The sequence below is a fragment of the Pholcus phalangioides genome, unplaced genomic scaffold (genome assembly GCF_987345545.1).
Source record: "Pholcus phalangioides strain wild (caught in Gottingen) unplaced genomic scaffold, Ppha-v1.0 ptg000015l_1, whole genome shotgun sequence".
Classification (NCBI taxonomy): Eukaryota; Metazoa; Arthropoda; class Arachnida; order Araneae; family Pholcidae; genus Pholcus; species Pholcus phalangioides.
The window spans coordinates 115,797,840-115,814,324 of record NW_028301608.1 but is presented as its reverse complement, the minus strand read 5'-3'; the positions used below and the strand labels follow the sequence as shown (position 1 = coordinate 115,814,324).

At 38.3% G+C, this 16,485-nt stretch overlaps 1 long non-coding RNA gene across 1 annotated transcript; it reads left to right on the top strand.

Moving 5' to 3' along the window:
- The first annotated feature begins 12,493 nt into the window (after positions 1–12,493).
- On the top strand, positions 12,494–15,982 carry LOC149077675 (uncharacterized). The gene is made up of 2 exons (XR_016194007.1): positions 12,494–12,611; positions 15,650–15,982. It is a non-coding gene; the product is annotated as an uncharacterized LOC149077675 (long non-coding RNA).
- The last annotated feature ends 503 nt before the right edge of the window (positions 15,983–16,485 follow it).

Genomic DNA, 16,485 nt, shown 5'->3' with positions numbered 1-16,485 from the left:
GCCCGGTGCCCCAAATCATGGGGACTCCAAATTATTGAAAGCTTTCGCCAATTCTTAAATTCTTAATTCTCTTTCATCAAAATTCATCAGAATTTTTTTCCCAATTCTAGAATAATTTCTTCCATTAATTCTGAATTTACATAGGGGCTCTGGAATTACCTTCTATATACTTCTAGAGTTCGTTATTTTTCATTACTTTTGGAATTATATATTTCATTAATTCAAAATATTCTTCAATTCTGAATTTTCAGAAATTTAAAATTTCCATTAACGTTTGTGTTGATTTGCATTCAATTGTGTGTTCATAATTTTTTCTGGGCGAACATTTTTCATCATTTCTGTATATTTTGTAATAATACATGAACTTTTGGATGCCGATTATCCTCGCCCAGAAAAAAAATATATGTAGGCCTTATATCGGAACTGAAGGAGGAGGGTCTAAAAACATTTTTGGGGCTGTTAAGATACCCCTGGCTCAACTATTGTTCTCTCATTCTCTCAACGGGCCCCGCGTCTGGAAAAGGTAGCCCTGAATAAGCCGATGGGATCTATAAGCTGTACCAAGATAAATCATCAACGGAAAAAGAGTGGGAACAGTCGTTTATCTTTTTTTAATAGCCCGTATCTTCGTATAAGCCTCAAGTGATCGTCGTTCAAGAGCTAAAACAACAACACTGAATACTAAAATCAAATATTGTGCGTTTAACTTACCGTTCAAATTTTCTTTGAAAAATTTATAACATAACTCGACATTATTCTGGAGTAAAAATTTGATTCTTTGAAACTGGATTAAAAAGAAATGCTGACGAGAATCGATTAGAATCCCTCGAATTCTCACGGTGATTTCTAACCCTTTGACTGCGCAAATAGTCGGAGATATTTTCTGCTCAAGCAAAAAAAAAAAAAAAAAAAAATTCCCTTTCTCTTCAGTTTTCTTTCGTGAAAGATAGATGGCACTCAAACTCTGACGTTGCATTGATTGAGTGAGAATTGAGAAAAAGGAGAGAAATACATACAAAACAAACCTATTAAAGGATAGGTAAATAATGAAAAAAAAAATCATATAATTTGTACGCCATCTGCATGTAATTTTAAGAATTTCATCTAAAAAAAGAAAAATTCAAATCATCACAGGTTGATTGTGCAAAGCAATAAAACAGTTTAACCCTTACAGCGGCAATCCCGAAATATCTCGTCTAAGTTTATCTGCTTTATTTTGGCAATCCCGAAATAACTCGGGTTCTTAAAACTCCCTCATTCTGACAACCCCGAGCCCAGACACCATTGTAAATTTTCTTCTCCTGATAACATGTTTTCCTCTCCCCCCCCCTCCCGTCCTGTCAATCAGCTACCAGTGGGTGAAATCAGCTTTTGTTCAAAGTCTAGTAACAGAAGAGGGAGAGAAATTACGTTTTTTTTCCTTCGAGGTAGTTAACTAACATAAATAACAGAAAAGGGTAGTTTTTTCTCTTCATTGTTTTATTATTATTTGGTGTCAGTGAGGGGAGAGTACCAGCTCACGCAGTCGAAAAAAATATTCTTCTTGAAAATAGGTGGCAATTTCCAGAAGGTTGAGTGATTTCTACTATGGCGGTTATACAATGCGGATCAGGAAAATTTTGAAAACCACTTAAAGGGTTAAAGATTAAAATAAATTGAAATATGTGATAAATAAACCGTCTGGCAATCCTTTAATGACAGTTAAGCAAATTAACGAGTGTATCGAGTGAAATGCATTTCGTATCGGAATTTTTTCCTTCTTGCTAAGATTATGGTTTTTCCTTGAAGGACTCTTCAGGACGATAACAAGACGCTCGAAAACATTGAGATGAGGATCCGGCTTCTGAGTCTGATCTTTCTCGCAATTATCGCGAGCTTCTGGTTGACGGACGTCGCAGACGCCCAAAGGATTCGCCAGAGGATGGACAGAATGGTCTGCTCAACGGGTTGCAGGTTCATGAGCCGTTCTCATAGGGACGGCTGTTGTAGAAGGTATCATTACGACGCTTGCTGCTGACTGGAAGAGAAGACAAGTAACAAAGACACTCACAAGAAGGACAAAAAGAACAACAGCAAAGAGTCTGATCTGATTATGTTCCTATCGATGATTTCGTCCATCATGGCCGTCCAACTTTGTTTCCCTGCCTCAGATTCGGTTGGAAGATACTACTTGTAAATAATGATTGAAGCATTGTAAAATAAATATCTCATTTTGTGTAATTTATAACTGGTGTGATTTTTTCTGCATTTGCATAATAAAAAAAATTGTTAAAAGTGTACAGGGAGATTATAATTAAAGTTCCCGTGTACTCTGCGTAGTTCTTAGAAACCTGCTTATCCTAATACAGTCAATTTTTAGGATATCTTAATAAGACCAAGGGAGAGAGATTTATGAAAAGAAAATAGTTCAATTTTCGACCACCAGGTGAAAAAGCGGTGCTTTTGTATTGCATTTTCCATTTTTCCATGGACCCATGGACCATATAGCGTATATACCAAGTTTCAATGGAATACGTCAACCAGCACGGGCGCTACGTAGATCTGAGACTGCTCATACCAATGTAGCACTCGTCAGTATACTGACACTACTCTCAGACCTACGAAGCGCCCGTTGTGATGGCGGTTTTTCATCGAAAATTGGTATATACACTGTATGGTCCATGGGAAAAATGGAAAATTCAATAAAAAGAGACACTTTTCCACCTGGTGGTCGAACATTGAACTTTTTTTTTTAAATTTCATAAATCTCTCCCATGGTCTCATTAAAATATCATAAAAATGTGACTGCCTTCGGATAAGTAGTTTTTGACAAAAACTTCTCAGAGTACGGAAACATTAATTATATTTAATTGAAAAAAAAAGCCTTTCTACTGAATGAATTTGTTAGGAAAAATATATTTGCTCTTCGGAGAGGAATTTAAAAATTTAATACAAATGAGAAAATTATATAAACCTAATATTTATACAAAAATTGCCACGTTTTTAAGACAAATAAATTACACTGGTCGAATGGTCGACGCGTTTCGGCTCTCCATTGAAGAGCCGTCATCAGGACCTCGTGGTCAGAACTCACACGAATGAAGAGTGATGTTTACGTCTGGTCGTCCGAAGAGTTCGCCTTTGTATTTGCTGCGTCCGAGTGGTCTTTGGATGCGAATTGGGGAGCCATCTGTTGTAAAGTGTTGAAAGTTTTTTCACGACTGAGGTTAATAAAGCCTGTCCAAGCTGACGAAATAGGTGGTGTGTTTCTTCCATCATTAACGAGGAAATTCTGGCATGTTCTGATGAAGTATCCCTCGAGAAAATTCAATTCCGAATTGTGTGTTGCTTTTTTAAAAACAAATGCTTTGTCAAAATCAAAATGATGTGAATGTTGCCAGCAGTGTTGGGCAATAGCCGAATTATCCGTCCGTCCCTTCTTTACATGCTTTCGGTGTTCGAGAACTCGAATATTTAGATTTCTTCTAGTTTGTCCAATATATCCATTTTCACAATTCTTGCATGGGATGAAGTAGATACCAGATTCTTTGGAGGGTGAGATAGGATCTTTCAGATGGGAAAAGGTGAGTATATTTGTTGGCTGGAATATTGTATGGAAGTCAAATTTCTTGAAGATAGAAGAGATCATGAAACTTGAAGAAACGAATGGAAGAACAACGGTATTAGAAAACTGTTTTGAGTCAGCTGGGAGCAGGTTCGTGGTGTATGTCTGGGTCATTTTTCTGAGGACCTTGTCGATGATAAAAGGTGAAAAACCCCGATTAGAAGCGATGTCACGAAGGATATTGAGTTCATTCTGGAGGGAGGCTGAATCACTGCAAAGTTTTAGTGCTCGATGAACAAAAGAAGAAAATGCCGAAAGTTTCTGATTGGGAGGATGAAAGGATTTTGCATGAGGTGGCATGGAGATAGCGAATGGCTTACGGTACACAGATGTATGAAATTCAGTGTCTGTCTTTTTAATGAGCACGTCGAGAAAAGGCAGTATATTATTTTTTTCCATTTCATAGGTGAATTCAATATGTGGGTCAATAGAATTCATAAAATTGAATAACTCAGTGACATTGACATCAGTCTCATCAACTAAAGTGAATGTGTCATCAACATACCTGATCCAAAGTTTGAAGTGGTGGGTTTCCAAAAGTTTTGTTTCGAAAAAATCCATATATATGTCACAGAGGATAGGCGAGAGTGGGTTGCCCATGGCAAGACCTTCTGTTTGGCGGTAAAACTTTCCAAACACTGAAAAATAATTGTGCGATACACAAAGTTGGGTGAGTTGACATATTTCTTCGATTTCAATCGAGGAGAAGTGGAATTCTTGCAGACGTTGTTTCAGGAAAGAAATTGCACCGCTGATGGGAATGTTAGTAAACATGGATTTGATATCGAAGGAAATCATTGTAGCGTTATCTGGTTGAATGCTGCGGATGATGGAAACGAATTCTGAGGAATTCTTTACTGTGAAACGATGTTTTTTGCAGAGAGGGGACAAAAATTCAACGAGAAATTTAGCAAGTTGATGCGTAGGTGATCCAATGCAAGAAATTATAGGTCTTACTGAAAATGAAGATTTGTGTATTTTTGGAAGAGCATAAAGTCTCCCGCAGTTTGCGGCGGATGGAAAGATGCGTTTCTTGGTCGAAGAATGTAGAATGGGAGTCTGATTGATTTTCTTTTGAACCAGTTTTAGAAGGGTGGGAGCTGGATCCGTATTGAGACAAGTATATGGTCCATCGCTAATTAATTTTTCAACCGACTCTTGATACATGGATTTATCAAGTACAACAATTTGGCCACCTTTGTCAGCTTGAGTGATGAAAATATTGTTGTTTCTTTTAAGTTCTCGAATGGCAGAGATCTCAGATTTCTCAAATGGTGAAGAAATGGTTTTTCGATTGGCCGAAACTGAAGAGGAAACCAAGTGCCGAAGAGATTCTTTCTGATCAGGAGAAATTTTACTGTTGAGGAACGACCGTTCGATGGGCGCAAGAAGTTTTGTAGGACAAAAATGAGGCCTAGGTGATGCGAAATTAAGTCCGTATTCAAGTACTTTCAAATGGGCACCAGACAATGTTTCACTCGAAAGATTGACAACTTTTGGAGCATTCGAGAAGTCAGAAAATTTATGAGAACTTTTTTTCGAAGAACTTCTTGCAAGAAGTTGAGTGAACTTATTATCCAAAATTTCTTGATGTTGGCGATACACGTGAAGTGCCCGGTGGAACGATCTTGCGTCAAGCTGGGCGAAATCATCACGAGAATGTGCGAGAGAGAGATGCAGTTTGTACAAATCCAATTCAATTTTAGCAAGATTGCGACGGTGACCATGGATGATCGATCGCAAAAAAAAGTTGTTCTTCGAAAAAAAGTTCTCATAAATTTTCTGACTTCTCGAATGCTCCAAAAGTTGTCAATCTTTCGAGTGAAACATTGTCTGGTGCCCATTTGAAAGTACTTGAATACGGACTTAATTTCGCATCACCTAGGCCTCATTTTTGTCCTACAAAACTTCTTGCGCCCATCGAACGGTCGTTCCTCAACAGTAAAATTTCTCCTGATCAGAAAGAATCTCTTCGGCACTTGGTTTCCTCTTCAGTTTCGGCCAATCGAAAAACCATTTCTTCACCATTTGAGAAATCTGAGATCTCTGCCATTCGAGAACTTAAAAGAAACAACAATATTTTCATCACTCAAGCTGACAAAGGTGGCCAAATTGTTGTACTTGATAAATCCATGTATCAAGAGTCGGTTGAAAAATTAATTAGCGATGGACCATATACTTGTCTCAATACGGATCCAGCTCCCACCCTTCTAAAACTGGTTCAAAAGAAAATCAATCAGACTCCCATTCTACATTCTTCGACCAAGAAACGCATCTTTCCATCCGCCGCAAACTGCGGGAGACTTTATGCTCTTCCAAAAATACACAAATCTTCATTTTCAGTAAGACCTATAATTTCTTGCATTGGATCACCTACGCATCAACTTGCTAAATTTCTCGTTGAATTTTTGTCCCCTCTCTGCAAAAAACATCGTTTCACAGTAAAGAATTCCTCAGAATTCGTTTCCATCATCCGCAGCATTCAACCAGATAACGCTACAATGATTTCCTTCGATATCAAATCCATGTTTACTAACATTCCCATCAGCGGTGCAATTTCTTTCCTGAAACAACGTCTGCAAGAATTCCACTTCTCCTCGATTGAAATCGAAGAAATATGTCAACTCACCCAACTTTGTGTATCGCACAATTATTTTTCAGTGTTTGGAAAGTTTTACCGCCAAACAGAAGGTCTTGCCATGGGCAACCCACTCTCGCCTATCCTCTGTGACATATATATGGATTTTTTCGAAACAAAACTTTTGGAAACCCACCACTTCAAACTTTGGATCAGGTATGTTGATGACACATTCACTTTAGTTGATGAGACTGATGTCAATGTCACTGAGTTATTCAATTTTATGAATTCTATTGACCCACATATTGAATTCACCTATGAAATGGAAAAAAATAATATACTGCCTTTTCTCGACGTGCTCATTAAAAAGACAGACACTGAATTTCATACATCTGTGTACCGTAAGCCATTCGCTATCTCCATGCCACCTCATGCAAAATCCTTTCATCCTCCCAATCAGAAACTTTCGGCATTTTCTTCTTTTGTTCATCGAGCACTAAAACTTTGCAGTGATTCAGCCTCCCTCCAGAATGAACTCAATATCCTTCGTGACATCGCTTCTAATCGGGGTTTTTCACCTTTTATCATCGACAAGGTCCTCAGAAAAATGACCCAGACATACACCACGAACCTGCTCCCAGCTGACTCAAAACAGTTTTCTAATACCGTTGTTCTTCCATTCGTTTCTTCAAGTTTCATGATCTCTTCTATCTTCAAGAAATTTGACTTCCATACAATATTCCAGCCAACAAATATACTCACCTTTTCCCATCTGAAAGATCCTATCTCACCCTCCAAAGAATCTGGTATCTACTTCATCCCATGCAAGAATTGTGAAAATGGATATATTGGACAAACTAGAAGAAATCTAAATATTCGAGTTCTCGAACACCGAAAGCATGTTGAGAAGGGACGGACGGATAATTCGGCTATTGCCCAACACTGCTGGCAACATTCACATCATTTTGATTTTGACAAAGCATTTGTTTTTAAAAAAGCAACACACAATTCGGAATTGAATTTTCTCGAGGGATACTTCATCAGAACATGCCAGAATTTCCTCGTTAATGATGGAAGAAACACACCACCTATTTCGTCAGCTTGGACAGGCTTTATTAACCTCAGTCGTGAAAAAACTTTCAACACTTTACAACAGATGGCTCCCCAATTCGCATCCAAAGACCACTCGGACGCAGCAAATACAAAGGCGAACTCTTCGGACGACCAGACGTAAACATCACTCTTCATTCGTGTGAGTTCTGACCACGAGGTCCTGATGACGGCTCTCCATTGAAGAGCCGAAACGCGTCGACCATTCGACCAGTGTAATTTATTTGTCTTAAAAACGTGGCAATTTTTGTATAAATTAAAACCAGGCAAAGTTACTCATTTTTTTGTGATAATAAACCTAATAGTTTCACAGAACATTGTCTAATTCAAAGAAATAATGACAGTTGAATTGAATTTAAAAATAACAACTGCTCAACAAAAAAAGTTTTCATTGTTCTTAAGGAAATTTTAATGGTTTCGGGGAACATTGGGGCTGCTGATTCCGAATCTGGCATTGATTTTGTCAGATTGGCTCTACTTTTTGCGAGAAAAGGAAAATCAAATGTCAATGGTATAACACACAAGTAGCATTTTAATCACATTCTTGATAGTATGCATTATCTTAAAACCAGACCCAATTCGGCAAAATCAATGCTAGATTATGCTAGATTCGGAATCAGCGCCCCAAAATGACCCTAAAATCACTGAAATATATTTGCCATTATTTACTGTATGTATAACGCAGTTTCAATGTGTACGCTGCTTATGTATTGCCATTGAATTTTAATTTCGCTTTCTTTAAAACTAGAACCAATTTGACAATACGCCAGATTCGAAATCAGCACCCTAAAATCATCCTAAAATCACCGAAATATCTTTGAGAACGAAATCAGTGTTGAGCAGTGTAATCAAAATACTCTTGGCTATAAAATAAACTGAGAACGATTTTTTTGAAATAAAATTTCTGAGTAAAGAAACTACTTAAAATGAACGTAGAAAAATTATGGTTAGAGCGCTATACGTGCATGACATGAAACATCTGCGTGTTTTTACTTCAAAATATGGAAAGCGGATGACGGCACTACTAGAGCAAAAAAGCGGAAACTGCCGACATAAATACGTTAGTGCAGTGGTTCCCTACCGGGAAGGGGGGGGGGGGTCCGGGAGTATTTTTGGAGGTGCGAGATGGAGAAAAAAAATTACATGTCGACTGAGATTATTAAGGAAAATTAAAATGATGATAAAAATTGAATTTTTCAATTCCTAAAAAAATATGAGTCATACCAATTTGAATAAATACCAATCGATCATTTTGACGCCTCATCTTCTCGTGTCATTAGCATGTTGTGCTTAGATTGATTGATACTGTCGCGAACACACACAAGAAAAACGTCAAAGAAATTCAGTCGTCAAAGAACCATTAATTTATAGTTGTTGCTGCTGGAATCAATAAATGAATTATTCGATGAATCTTTTCCTCCAAATCTCAAGAAAATAATGTTTTTTTTCAGTTTCGTTTTTGAATTAATTTTCAAAAAATGAAGCCAAAATCAAATATTAGCCATAGCCAAAAAGACATTAAACCATAAGTAGAAGAACTCATAGAAATTAATTATTGGATAATTAATATAATAAATTACAGAAAAAAAACCCTGAATTTTCTAACAGATAGAAAACGTATTATCCAAGGGACTGCGGGATGATACGCTTACTTGATGATACGATGATTGAATAATTCATTTCCGCTTTGCTCTGGGGGTGCAGGAAGAAAAAAGTGTTGGGAACTACTGCGTTAGTGCTATACATACACTCAGAACACGCGTTCCGGCATGTACCGATTCCTTAGAAATTCTGCAGAGAAATGTTTACGAGATGCACGTGCGGTTGAGAAGTTGTAGCAGTATCAGAGGCTGACGAAAAAAAATTCAGACGTTTCTTCTAAGACGCTGCTGGGTCAAGAGTTGTCCCGTACACTTACAAGGGAGAGGAGACGAAGGTAATATCCCCCTCTTCCCCACAAAAAAAAAAAGGTTGTAATAACTTTTAAACTCTTCCCCCTCGTACATCTACATTTTCATTTTGAAGAAATTTTAGCATCGATTTCACCAATATTTACAGTTTACAAATCAGCTTCGAGACGCAAATGTGTGTGAGCCTGTCTCCCATTTGAAAAAGTCTCTTGGCAGAGAGCAGGCAGACCTACAACACAATACTGACATAGCAAGAAAATTCAAGCATTTCCGTCTTTACTTCAGAAAATGGAATACAGATGGCAACACGAACAAGCGCGACTCGACAGCATAAATACGTTAGGGCCATACCTACACTCAGAACACACAATCCGGCTTGTGCAGATTCGTTAGAAATTCCGTATAGGAATGTGTAAGAGGTGCATGTACGGTTAAGTAGTAGTAGGATTCAAATCATCACGAATTTATTAAGAAATTTGACTTCTTTTTTGGATATACCGATTCACTCCTAGACAATTGAAACAAGCCCCTATTTTTTGATTGCTGGTTAACTTATGTGCGATGGACATGATGGAAATAACAAATTCGATAGTATTGACTATGCCAATTAGTTATGTAGAAGATATAGAGTATACTGTTTGACAAAAAAATTGTTATGGTAATTGAGGGGGCTTATTTTCAAAAGGGAACATATTTCCACTTTTGTTAAATTTACAATGGAAGTAAAAAACCGTATTCCTCCGATTTGCTTTACAAAAGTAAAAAATAGCCCAACTGATAGTATGTAGGAATGGTATGTATTAGTTTCTTGATTAACATCCGGGAGAGTTATCCACATTTGAATTTTGGAAATGTTCCGTTTTGAAAGAAAATTAGTGAGAATGTTACCTTTTGATTGAAATTTGAGCTGGTCAAGTCTGAAAAATTGGAAATTTCTGCGTCACCCGTTGATTCCAAAAGTTTTTCACTAGCCCAAGAAGGTACCCTTACTGCCCTCCAGGGCCGTCTTAAGAGCATCATGGGCCCGGGCCAAGTGATTTTTCTGAGGCCCTACCTGGCAAATTTTCGAAAAATTCAACTACTACTCATTTTTCTGAGGCCCCTATTCTTTTGAAGCCCCCGAGCCGTGCCCGGGTGGGCCCATGCGTTAAGACGGCACTGCTGCCCTCTCGTCATTAGCATAAGAAACATGATCATTCTACAATGGAACCTCCCGTAACGGACAGGTTCCGTACCGTTAGTGGACACCCGCACTGACGGCCACAATTTTGAATTACATCGACACTGGGCTCAATGTATCTTACTACTCATTAACGGACACTCCTCATTAGCGGACAAAATTTTCGTGTCCCATGGGTGTCCATTATCGACAGATGGAAAATATTGAAGTGTATGAAAAAGGTGTATTTTTATGTGCTATACCCTTTTGATAGAAAGAATCAACTTTACATTGTAATTTCTACCAAAAAAAAAAAAAATGCTTGAATAATCCCGGTTACACATAATCTGACAGTTAATCCCAATGAGTCATAAACCATTAAAAAGTGCATCTCGGACAAAAAGTGAAAATGTTCCCTGTTAAAAACAAGCTCCTCAATCAGTCTTTGATATTCATAAGCTAATTTTTTCTCTTCTCAATACTATGACCTCTTCTCTAAAGTACATCTAGAACATCGAGAGAGCATTAGTTTTGTCTCTATTATTTCTCATCTTTTCTTCGAGTATCAGCGAAAGTCTTTACGAACAACAAGGTAGAAAATTTTAACTTTAATCAATTTATAAACTTTCTTCCTGATTTTTTTTATCTCCCAATAACAAAAAATCGTTGCATGGCTTAAAAATTTTTGATCCAGTTTTTCAGAACTGCAATAGACGACATCAGGATCGTATTAATGCATTTGAAGGGCCTGGGGACCAACAAATTTTACGGGTAGAGAAACTCCTCCCCTCATGAACTGAATTTGATCCCAATGGACAGAGAAGGGCCTAAGCAAAAACAGCTTTGGGGTCCTCTAAAACGGAGTTTTCCAATCCCTCAGTGTGCATGAACACCCTGATGAACACCAGGTTTACATTGGCACCCGAGAATGGACATCAAACTACCATATTTAATGGTCACGGTAAAAGCCATTTGACGATAAAGTTGGATGACAGTACCCGCTGCCTAATGTAAAAATTGCCCCCCCCCCCGCGCGCACACACACACACACACACACACACATCCTGGAGAAAGACCGCTAGGCTGAGTTCTTTTGCGGGCCTACAGGCAAGACTTTTCACGGGCACTAATAAAGCATAAAGAAAATAAAAAAATGATTAGAATTGTCCCTGGCCCCAGGGTTGTAGCCCTGTCAGCCCCACCATTGTAGGGGCTGTGCCCCAGACACTCAAAGGTTGGAAGCTGTCGGGGCTAGAGAACCGCTTATTTACCCAGGGCCGCAGCTAAATACTCTTTCAGCCGGGCAAGCATGCAGCATGCTTTATGCCTCTCTCGAGTAATTTCGAATATTTTCAGAGGAAGAATTTGGCTCCCCACAGGTCCAACGCCCGGGGCACTAGATCCACTAGCATCCTCCTCTTTGCTTGGGGGAAGGTTCTGTAAATACCCTAAGCCAGAGGGTTTGATGTCTGAATTTTAGATGTTAGGAAAGAATTTTAATCAACATATTTGCTTTGTATATATCAAGTCAAAATGTAATCAAAGTACTTTATCCTGTTTTGTGCCCCAAAAGTTTAGCGGCCCGATGCGGCCGCACCGTTCACACATGCCTGAATCCGGCCCTGCCAAAGGAGGAATCACAACTAGAAGTCACTGCTGGCCAAATATTTTTAGAAAGTTTCGAACTTCATCAAGTTCTCATTTTTAATTATTTTTCCAAATACTATCTCTTCGACATATTCATTCTCGCAGAATGAATTTGAGGAAAACATAAAGGTTTCGTATTCGATTTCTCGAAAGGGTCCTGCAGACCCATCCGTGTCTTAATATGGCCTTAATTATTTTTAGATATCAATCAGTTGTTGATTACATTCCTCGCATAGGGATGACACTCCAAAAGAACAAAAACATAGTGGGTATTTGTGGATCTCTGCAGTCTGTAGGCTATCAAAATAATGAGAAAAGAAATAAAATTTCGAGAAGTGGAAAAATAGATTGAGAGATGAGAGAAGAAAAAAGAAATCTCTCTCTCTCTTTCGACCCAGTTCTCTATCGGTCTTCCTTCCACAAGATGGACTTCCTCCCAAAAATAGCTGTATAATTATTCGTTTCACATAATCCTCAGACAAACAGACCCTTTATATAAACCTGCACGAAACTCTTATCGGCAACTAGTTTCGGACAAACCATCCAAAAGCTCAGACAAAAAACATCCCAAGGATACGAATTATCTGGACGGACATTTAACAGGTAAGAAATTATTCAATCGCGGTGTTTGAAAGGTGTGTGAGGGTGTTTCATTACGGGTAAAGAGCATCGAGTTCAAACCATAGATATAATATACTATGTAATCTTATGTCTGCGGTTCGAACACATTTTGAATGAACCGTAATATTAATTGTGAGAGTGTCGAAAATAGAAGACACTTTCACCAATTAATATTAGCGAGAGTGTCTTCTATTTGAAGGAAAGAAGTATCTTGCCACAATCGATATTTTTAAATATCGTGATATTTAAAATATCTGATATTATAGGATATCGGTGCACGAAACTTTTGGCTCTTATGTGTAGGTATATTTCACCAAAGATTAAGAGCGGCTGAATTATCTTTTCGAGGGCCAAATAAGGATGGAAAAACCACCGATGAAATCAACTTAACACATTCACTGCCGATTTCGCGTCAGCCAGCGCGTGAATAAATACTCCCATTAGCTATCAACGCAACCTAACATGACCGGCAGTGAATGTGTTGAGTTCTCCTACCTTTTAACATGGCAAAAAAACTTTCTTATGAAGAAATATTTCCATTGATTTATTTCAAGTTTTTACTACATATATTTGATTGTGTTAGCCATCATCTATGTTCAAGAACAAAATTTTACATATTTCCAATACTCAATTTTTTACAAATTTAAAAAAAAAAAGAAAATTAAAAACAGCTTTCGCGCATGATGAAATAACATGGCATCAATGAAATTGAATAAAAAATAATTCAAAATAAAAGAAATTGTTGAGTTCATAAAATGGCAAAAAAGATTTGAGATTCATTGGGTATATTAAGAAATACTTGGGTTATAAATGTTTTTAAAAATAAATTTTAAATTAAAATTTAATTTTGAGTAAGATTGAGTCGATAAAATTTCAATCCTTTCATCATTTCATGAACTAAAAAGGTAGTAGACCCCCGCCCCCTTAAACATACAGTACTTGTTTTAAATTTGTCTGAGGAGCTGGACAGTCCCAGTGCCATCGCATGGCCTGACCACGAACAGCCCGTGGGCTTCACAAAAATGAGATCCGGTTGAAGCATTCTTAAGACGGCCCTGAGGCTAGATAAAATTTTCGTACGGCCCAAATAGGTCCTCGAATGGACCAGATTGACCCGGGGAGCGGGAGGTTATTCACCACGATTTGATGGTCGATAAATGACCGACATTCAAGCGTCATCGATTTGTGAGCGAAACCAGTGAGAAAACAGAAGTTTTCTCGCCATATAATGAAATAGAAATGATATGATAAAAACTAGATCCTTTTGAGGTCGTACCGAAACACTATGGGGTTCCGTTCTCAAAGGGCAAAAATTAATAAATTGGTCTCGAATGTGAAAAGGACCAAAAACACCGATTATCACGACTAGGGCTACAACTAACGGGGGAGCAGACGGGTCTGGTGTAACGAGCGCTTGACCAGAGAGGGTGCAAATTTCATCCTTTAACCTCACCTTCAACATTACAAGAGGGCGTCAAAATGCGTGCTTGCTACCCGGCTGACCAAGCATATAGTTGCTGCTCTGATCACGACACGGCATCATCAACTAAGCGCTCGTTGTATCTTTTGTTGGCGTCCATCGTGAAAGCCGGCGTTTTCTGGTCCATTCCCTATTCGCGACCATTTTATTTATTTTTATCCTTTGAGGACGGAACCCATAGTGTTTGGAACGACCTCAAGGATCTGGGCTTTATCATACCATTTGGATTTCAATTTCATTATATTTGTTGTGAAAACGTCGGTTTTAATTTGTTTTATTCATCTTGCGGCAAAAGATGGCTGTCTTTGTGTTACGGATTTAAAGGATTTTTATTTTTGCAAATTTTTGGCATTGCGCATAAATTTTGTGTGTTAAATACACAGTAAAAGTTTTAAGGACTTTCACTTTCGACCAATTTAATAAGTGAGACATTAATCTCTGTATAAAATTTAATCGTGAAATCTATTCAAAGATGCCATTGCCTGTTTTGTCCATTTTGTGGTAGAAATTGCTTACAGGGGGTGTCGTGTAAATCCTAATGCGGCCTTCATCTTATCAACTGTTCGTCGTAGAGGTATGGTTCCAGGGGCGTAGCCAGAAATTTCGTTCGGGGGGACCAAGTGATTGAACAATAGATTTTGCCATCTTTTTCGGTCATTTTCTCACATTTCGGGGGGGGGGGGGGGACCAGACCTCCAAGTCCCCCCCCCCCCCCGCAACGCCCTTGTATGGTTCTACTTTAAAAATGCTCAAAATGTATTCAGGCATCACTCTGTACCAGTTTCAAGAGTGAAAATACAGTGTGTCAATTTATTTTATTTTTTTACATGGTTCTGCCCTATCCTTTAATTTCCAATTAGAAAGTTGTTTTCCTGCTTCTTCTGAGGCCAACATAAAAAATTCCACTTTTCCGAGTGCAATATTCGCTGTGATATTTGAATTCGTTAATTGTCTCCACAAACGTCGCCAAAGGAAAGTTGTTGCTTGTCATAGCGTAGTTCACTGAAAGAAGTTGCTGCTGTAAATCGTGGTGGATTGAAATGCATTTCAATGATTACATGCAACCTTGTTGGACGGAAAAAACGTCTAACATATTAGAAATATGTGAGATGAATATTTGCAGGTTACTCACAATAATTACAATTTACAAACTATAAAATTTCTTAAATGTCGTGAAAAAAATCATAATGCTTGATTTCTTCGATAAAAGTTCGAGAAAGCTTTATTGAAAATACGGGCCAATTTCTTTGCGAACGTCAGTACGTCCAAAATTACTAATACTTTATCGCACACCAACTCCGGTCATATCGCCTAACGGCAATTTCTAGCCAACGAAGTTGGGTGTGAAAGTTGATCCGTGGAAGACGAGCATCTTACCACGGCACCACTTGAGCGCGTAGACCTAAAATACTGGAATGCTCGGTAAAACATGAATCATATGGTCACCCCATTTCTGCCCTAAGTATGTCGAAAATATATTTGCTATGTAAAAAAGTCTCAAAGACAAAAAATACATTCGATTCGGTTTTTTTTATTCCAGAAAAATCATCAGACAATGAAAGCGTCAACGGCATCTTTGCTAGTCATTTTAGCATTAACGGCGATTACTAGTGACATCTGTCGGAAAACCGTAGAAGCTCAAACCATCAGGCAAAGGATGGACATGATACTTTGCGCCCGCGCCTGCCGCCTTCTGAGCACTACTCACAGGGAGGGCTGCTGTCAACTCTACCATTACGGTCGATGCTGCGACGAAGAGGAATAGTTGCTGGAGAATCACACATCATGGACTTCCCTTTTCCTCTCAATGTACATACATGTGTAACCGAGATCTCGATTCATTAAATTAATAATAATAAACATCCAGGCATTGTTTGCGTTTTTCTTGTCAATTTTGAAACTGTGTTTGATTGATTCAAATCAATTTCTAATGAACCGCACGGCTACTTTCCACCAACAGAAAATTTCGACTTCCGTACGATTACAATTTTCATGTTGCTTCTGCATTTGTGTGAAAGAAAAAATCTTGTAAAGTAATGACCAGTTCAAAATCTATTTTTTTAAACGCACGCATTCGTAATTTTGAACATGTGCAGTGTCATAGGCGTGCACACAAATAGACGTCATTTGGAATCGTGTCATACATCCTCCCAGTTAGAATAGAGTTACCAGATTCGAGAAAATTAGCCCGAGTAGTGTGGTGTGCTCGTCTACCACCGTGAAGGTTGCTGTCACCACGATCTCTGGTTCAAACCCGGGAGGAATATATATAAATAAGATATTTTCCCCTAACGGGCTTGTGGCGGCCACCGATAGCATTTCCAACCCAACTCGTTAATGGCAGTAAATTGCGATACGGTGATATGGGCAGAGTTG